The sequence below is a fragment of the Clinocottus analis genome, unplaced genomic scaffold (assembly GCF_023055335.1).
Source record: "Clinocottus analis isolate CAN_PGR_092001 unplaced genomic scaffold, fCliAna1.0.p SCAF_11, whole genome shotgun sequence".
Lineage (NCBI taxonomy): Eukaryota > Metazoa > Chordata > Actinopteri > Perciformes > Cottidae > Clinocottus > Clinocottus analis.
In genome coordinates, this window is record NW_027175832.1 from 13,035,783 (window position 1) to 13,044,053 (window position 8,271).

Consider the following 8,271-nt stretch of genomic DNA (forward strand, 5'->3'; position numbering starts at 1 on the left):
TGTGGTTTTCCTGCTCATGCGCCTCGCAACTGCCCCATGCACATCTTTACTGTGCCGTGCACTTGCTGGGGCCAGATCCATTTGGCCCAAGAAAGACGGGTCTAATAAGCAGTATAAAAAAGCAATAGCAATTAAAGAAATTAATGAATGACATACAATTCATCCAATCAGCGTCCTAAAAAAAGACTTCCGCGAGGGCCAAACTCATTTGGCCTCAATGTGCGTGTTGCCGTGTCTTCTTCTCGTCAGAGCAGACGAGGGGTGCACCACCACTTCAACAACATGACAGCAAGCACGAGTCGAGCACTGCTCTTCAAAGAAAACCGAACGCTAATTAGTTAAATTCCTCCAACATTTAAGATAAGAACTGCAGAGAAACTACAGGTAAAACACCTGGTCCCAGACCAAGTCAACATCGCTCCCCATAGATACAGACAGTACTACGGTGAGGAAACACAATGAGGTGGATTGAAACGGACACATCTTATCCAAAATATTTGATCGTGTGAAGTTTTGTGGGGCTTTTGAAGTGGCCTTGAATGACGAGACTGAATCCTGAGTGCTGGAGGAGCAAGGCAGCTGGCATTTTGGTTGCATTGGTCAATGGTTTGCATGTCTGTCTTATAAGCAGAGGATCAGAGGTTTGAATCCCAGCTCTGCTAATTTTAGTCTAATATATATATATTATATATATATATATATATATATATATATATATATATATATATATATATATATATATATGAAACGGGACTGATGCCCTTAGACCAATCTGTGAGGACGTCCCACAAAACACCAATCGTTGTCACATTAGGACAGGGGTGTCAAACATACGGCCCGCGGGCCGGACCTGGCCCGCCTGGGGTTCCGGTCCGGCCCGCCAGGGTGTTACTATATATTATATATATATATATTATATATATATATTATATATATATATATATATATATATTATATATATATATATATATTATATATATATATATATATATTATATATATATACCGGAACCCCAGGCCCGCGGGCCGTATGTTTGACACCCCTGTCCTAATGTGACAACGATTGGTGTTTTGTGGGACGTCCTCACAGATTGGTCTAAGGGCATCAGTGAGCTCCTGTAAAGTCTGAGGAGCATCCTGGCATTGTCTGCTGGACCCAAACATAATGTCCCATAGGTGTTCTATTGAATTTATGTCAGGTGATCAGTAGGGCCATTCAAGTGCATCAATTCCTTCATCCTCTTTTTACAATTGATTAGATGGTTCTCCCAAAAAAAAAGATGAATGATGAAACGGGACAACTAAAGAAAATGAAAACAAATGAAACCAAATAATTGTGACCTTTTAGATTTATACCGCTGCTTAAAACAGTGGAATTAATTTGAGGGGATTCGTTTCATTGATCAGACACTTTAAACACCCAGATATAAAGTAGTACAACTAACTGCCCTTCGGCTCCAGTCCAAGGGCAGTGGATGCGCTACAATATCTTTGATCTATCAAAACCAATTAGCCATGAATTAGCATTCAATGTTGCCAATTATGATGCTGGAGTGGAATACACAGCAGACCACTGAAGAAAGGCTGAGGCGGTGACTTGAATATTGATTTTCTTATTGTCTGTGTGTGTTTCAGTGCGATTTTCACCTCGGCCTGCTGTCTGATATTGTTTACATAAATACATGCATAAAGGGATGCTGCATCATTAACGGTAGTAGTCCACATCTAGTCCACATCAAACAGAACAAATGAACTAGAACTAGTCACATTTACTTAAAAACATCACAAAACAATCCAACAAAACTGCGGCACTAAATCATTGCACACACAAGCCATCAGAAGGAGCAATATTAATTATTTCATAAAAATAACACTGTGGTGACGGTATTGGCTCAGCAGCAGAGGGAAATTAAGCTCTAGCGTGAGTTCAGATAGGGAGACAATCCCCTCACACTAGGCTCATAGTGCGCCCTCTAGGCAGGCCACTTTCTATACCAGAGATCACGATCAGGAGAGTCATCATTAACAGCTGGTAGAATCCCGCCCACCTCCACTAGCTAGCCTCTCTGACGGAGAACTAAACATGCCCATAAGCCTCCATGCAAAAGGCATCAGTAAATCCATCAGCAAGTCTGTTTCTCCTCCTCCTTCAGCCATTGAGTGTTAACAAAAAAACTAACAATGTCTTCTTAACTTCTCTGACTACTATGAGTTCTGCTAGCATCCAGCTAGCTTTCCGTTGACAGAAGTCACGCTGACCTGCTGTCTTCCCCGGGGACTCCTACCAGTTGGACGTGCCTGCAAAACCTCTAATGGGAGGCGTCCAGGAGGCATCCGCATTAGATGCCCGAACCACCTCACCTGACTCCTTTCGATACCAAGGAGAATTGGCTCAACTCCAAGTCCCTCCTGATGTCCAAGCGCCTTACCCTATCTTTAAGGCTGAGCCCGGCTACCCTACGCAGGAAGATCATTTCGGTTGCTTGTATCCGCAAGCTCGTTCTTTCAGTCATGACCCAGATTTCGTGACTGTAGGTGGGGGTTGGAACGTAGACCGACCAGAAAATGGAGAGCTTTGCCTTCCAGCTCAGCTCGCTCTTCACCAAGATGGACCGGTACACCGCCTGTTTTACTGCTGCAGCCGCACCGATCCGCCTGTCGATATCTCGCTCCACCTTACCCTCACTCGTGAACAAGACCCTGAGATACTTGAACTTCTTCGCTTGGGGTAGGCATTTTGTCCCCACCTGAAGGAAGCAATCCACCGGTTTCCGGCAGAGCACCATGGCCCCAGATTTGGAGGCGCTAACTCTCATCCCTGCCACTTCACACTCGGCTGAAAAACACCTTGTGAATACTGGAGGTCACGGTCCGACGATGCAAACAGGACCAGATCATCTGCCAACAGCAGAGAAGCGATTCCGAGGCCCCTGAACCCGATTTCCTCCGCCCCCTGGCTGTGTCTAGAAATCCTGTGCCTGCAAGTCACAAACAGGACAAGTGATAAAGAGCAACACTGGCGGAGGCGAACACCCACCAGGAACGTATCTGACCGAGGATTCGAACAAAGTTCCTACTACAGGCGTACAGAGACTAGATAGCCCGTGCCAACAGGTCCGGCACTCCATACTCCCGCAGCAACCCCCACAAAACACCTCGAGGGAAACAAAACACCTCGCAGTTCCTTTCCTCTGAAAAGCAGAGACGGAGATTGCATTTTCTGCAGAGCGTATTGGAATATCCTTTCACGCAATGTCTGCAGTGTCCTCTTGTTGTATTCACCGGGAAATGTGCAACCATGTTGGTGGTCAAGTATAACTAATTCCAATGCAAATAATCCTATTCAGACAATATATTACACTGATGGCACACAATACTGTGGCTAGCCTAATTGCTCTCTACTTACATTTACAAAAGGAAAATACAACCCACCCAGAACTCTTACATCCCCACATTGTAGAACATTTACACCCTTCCCTAAACAATGCACCATACATGCAACTCTCACGTACCAAAACATTTACACTTGTCCCTGCACAACCATCCTCCAAATCATTCCACAAACATGATCTGGCTAGTGTAACAAGGATATATTTGGGCAAACAAAGTCCAGATAAAAAAAAGTTGACTTTATCACATAGAAATAACGTAGGCTTAGGTTACCCTAACCCATTTATTATTACTTAAATCTGGTCTAAACTTAGAATTATAACAAATAACCCATTTGTAAAGTGTGAATCATCAACTACATTATATTTCTGTAAGTATTTATCCTGTTTCTGAACATTTGAGAAGTGGAATGTCTCCATGTAGTGTGCAAGGTGCATGCAATTTTAGCTACCATTTTCACCCAATGTTATAAAATTACAAAAATGACATAACAAGCTGAAAATAGAATGTGATGCATTAATCCCACAATAACTTAGTATTTACATGAACTACACACTTTAAAAATCACCCAAAAAATGTCATGGAATTTATTTACTTCAATGTTGATATATCCAGTTGAATGAAATAAGGAGATGCACTTCCAGGAATGTTTGCAGTTAGAGTGAGTTCAAGGCGTTATGGAAAGACCTATATACATATTTACAATCCAATGGCATTGCAAGGCAAGACAATAGGACACATTAACTATGTCAATGTGGTCTTTCCTCCAAAAACATTTTTGCAAGATTTTGGAGAGATAAAAGTGACGTTTTATTATTACAACAATGGGTCTGACAGGGTTAAGGTAAGTATATTTGAGTAAAAACTTTGCAGTGTTAGTATAATGATGAGATGGTGTCAAAAATAGGTAGAGAGAAGGTATTGACGATGCACACATTCGCTATACGGGTTGAGACAAGTTACGGCCCACTGTGGTGACCTGACAGCACAGCTGTAAAACACCCTCACCAAAACCAATAACTTAACTAGAAATTTTAAAAAAACTAACCATTTAGCCCGGGCCGAGATAAAAGACCGAAGACATTATACTCATAAAAGATGAGGATTGTTATTTCCTCCGGGATCTCTGAGATAATAGTTAACGGACTGCCACAGTGTTGGGTAACAATGTCTTGCCTTCCTCTCCCTCGCCCCCCCCACTCCCATCCTCTCCTCTCCCCCCGGCAAGATCTCCGTTCACGCTACATGGCGCCCAACGTGGGGCTTGAGTAACTTCACAAACCTTGTTTAACCCAAAAGGACCATAAAAATACAACCTAGAAAAGTCTCGTTAACAGGTAAGGAGTAGAAGCTTACTAAACCGATCCCTCAATAAATGAGTGCCGGACATCGGGTGACACCTGACCGTCTTTAGGATTAATGGTAGGAGTAAGGGAAACTATGACACGCGAGCTGTTCTATACTGTAGGCATTCATTATACGAATCTGTAGAATTCAATGTAAAACAAGGAGAAGGAAACTGAGGAGCTACCGTTATCTGAGGAACTGTTGCCGCGAGAGTTAAACAGAAAGCAGGGACTATAAAGAACAACCCAGTGATTTTAATGTGGAGATAAAACAGATCCAACAAGAGAATTAAAAACTAAAAAACAAAAATGATACCCGCACACTCCCGAGGAGACTCAGAAGCAGTGTGAATGGTATTCAGAAAATGAGTCAGAGGGATCAGACAAAACACCCTTCAATCTGACTAAAATAAAAAATAAAAAGAGCACTGGTTGGTGAATTGCACCAAAACCAGCGGCACCAAATGCTCCAAATAATCCAGATGCGCCGCCGCACGCGCTGCATATGCCACATACGCAGCCGTAACAGCCAATAACCTCCATAACACAGGGGATAGATAATCTTTCCGTGCAATCGGGATACCCCGCACTACCGATACTTGAACCAGAACCCTTACTTGGGAATACTATTAACAAAAGCACCAACAAACCCACCGGTACCACTGCCTCTCAGGTGGATTAAAGCGCAGCCCTCGCCGCAGGGACGCAGCCAAACTATTTCCCTGGCGTAAATAGTTTACCGCTCCTCAACCCGTAGAGGAAACAGGGCCAGGGAGCATATATTTTACAATAAGAGGAAATTCATTTTCGCCTCTGTGCAACAGCACTCTATAAAACCAACAGGTGGACTAGACTCCCACAATACAATACAAGGGTTATGCAACACAGTGGAGAAAAAAGGCTCTTCCTTTGAGTTTATTAAGCTAGCTAAACATTTGAAGAACCTGTAAATGTTTGAAGTTGAAGATGATTTGAAGATTTCCCCATTGGGTCCCATTATAAAAAAAATCATGAAAAGCTTAATAATTCAAAGATTTGAAAAGTCAGAAATATGGAAGGTTTTAGCCATCGTGTCCTTAACTGGCTGAATATTTGAATAATCTATGAACTTTTTTCTTGAGCTGAAAATATGAAGGAGTTTAAGAGGTCCAAAATACGGATGGAAGAAGTATAATAATAATAATAATAATAATAATAATAATAAAAAGTTTAATAAAGATTTGAAGAACAATATTTGGAATGCTTGCACCATTCCAACTAATAATATGTGTTTTGTCTTTACGTCCACAATTTTCATTCTTCATACACCATTGTTAAATAGAAACGTATGAAATTGTGTGCTTGTGGTACACATGCGTCATGGAATCATACAAATGTATATTTTTTTGTCAGCAAGCCTGAAAGCTACTTGAAGTTCAACTGCTCGAATGAAAATCACAGTTCAGTCCTCCCTCCCCTCTGCCCCTGAACCTCGCAATGTCAAGTAATCGGGCATTTTTTGATAGCTACCACAGTTTTCATGTAATTATTGTTCAAGTTTAGGAAAAATGTTTGAACAATTTCACAGTTTATAATGGGTGTGTATGGCACAGAATGTTCGTCGCTAGAGTGGAGCACCAACTGACAGTAAAAGGAAGCGACAGAAACTGGTAAAAAAAAAAAAACTTATTCTGTCTTTACTTCCACAATTTTTCTTTACATACAAAAAAAAAACGGCCCATTACTGACCGGCCCACCTGTAAAACTCACGGTACCGCCTATGGCCAATCCACCCCTGTGCACCGTGGAATCCAACAAATGTTATACTTTTTTTCTCAGCAAGCCTAAAAGCAACTTTAAATCCAACCAACTGCCGATTGAAAATCAAGTTCAGTCCTCCCTCCCCTCTGCCCTTGAACCCAGTGATGTCATGACAACGACATGTGTCCCTCCCTGGCGCTGCCATAGCAATCAGAGAAAACTGAGGAGCTGTCAGCTGACCAACTGCCAGTCTTAAGACGCTCACGCTGGATTCGTCAGCATGAAGATGAGAGCGGGTGCTTGATAGGCCAATCAGTTTAACACACAAACCAACTCCTCAACAAGACTTTTTGAGGAGATATATTTTGCGACGTCTTATGGCAGTAGTAGCCACACTTTCAAAATTTCTTGCGAAATTTTGTAGTTTGTCATGTTGTAGCGTTAGAAGATCATGGTTTCAGCTCTTCACCATCCCCCCTTGGAAAGAATAACGAACACACGCAATTATCCTGACGACTGACGTTTGGTTAGAATTAAAAAGACCATTTGAGCGCTGATCACCCTTTGAGAAACCGAATTAAGACGCATAGGACATTTGAGCAACTTAGTTGAACCATGTACGAGGAATAGGGTCCAGGTGTCTTCCCACAGCCCTAAAAAGTGCAGTTATTAAACCATTCCTAAAGAAGGCTAGCTAATGAAAAATTATAGGCCAATATCAAATCTCCCATTGTTGAATGATGATTGATGATGATGATGATGAAAAAAAGTAGTTTTTCAACAGCTAAACAACTCTGCTCTTAAGGTTTTCAACGACATCCGGCAAACACAGACAGTGTCAGAACTTCAGTCTTAGTATTACTGGATCTCAGTGCTGCATTCAACACGGCCGATCATGACATACTGCAAGACAGAAAGTCTGGATCGGACTCTCTGGTGCAGCACTTAACTGGTTTGAATCCTACTTGAAGGACCGACACTCATGGGCATGTCAACCATCAACAGGTTCAGGTCAGTCCATAAAAATACAAAATATAAAAACATTCATAAGAACTAAACCTGATATGCACATGTGCCATTACACATTGCTCTGACTTTATGCCCCAGAGCTGATTCCTGTTAATGCACAAAATATGAGCTTGATGGGAGCTAGTTAAATTAAATGATGAAATTTTGGTTTAAAACACCCCCCCCCCCCCCACAAATCCTTGATATTGCTATTTTCTTCACAATAGACAGTTTCTGCTTCCAACAAAGGTTATGACAACTTCTCAATGTAATACATCTAAGAACAAACTCGACATTAAAAACAAGACAATTTGAGTGATCAACAATCTCTCAGAAAATGGCAAAATTGGCAAAATTACCAGAGAAATGGTGGAGAATAACCAGCAAATAGAGATCATAACATTAACTCATCAACTTTTTAGGTGGTATTAATTGGCTGCATTTGCATAAATCTTGATACCAAGAGATCTACACATTTTACTTTTTGAGTCACTAAAAGGGAGAAGTCCCATCTCTGTCAGAAATGTTTAATGTTTAAAAAATCAGCATTCATCCAGTTTCCTGGTCGTCTGTATGCTGGACTGCAGAGAATTGATCAGTCCACAGTACAAATGATTCATTGTAAGCTCTGCTTTGCCACCAATACACTGGCTGTGTGTGTGTGTGTGTGTGTGTGTGTGTGTGTGTGTGTGTGTGTGTGTGTGTGTGTGTGTGTGTACTTGCAGCCAGCATATGTGCAGTCATTTGAAGAATATCCTCTATGGCCAAAATCCCCAGCTTCACAAATG

At 41.7% G+C, this 8,271-nt stretch overlaps 1 protein-coding gene across 2 annotated transcripts in view; it reads right to left on the reverse strand.

Moving 5' to 3' along the window:
* LOC137780688 (cadherin-18-like) overlaps positions 1–8,271 on the reverse strand; it is a 71,658-nt gene that overhangs the window by 63,062 nt on the left and 325 nt on the right. The gene's annotated exons all lie outside the window — the stretch shown is intronic.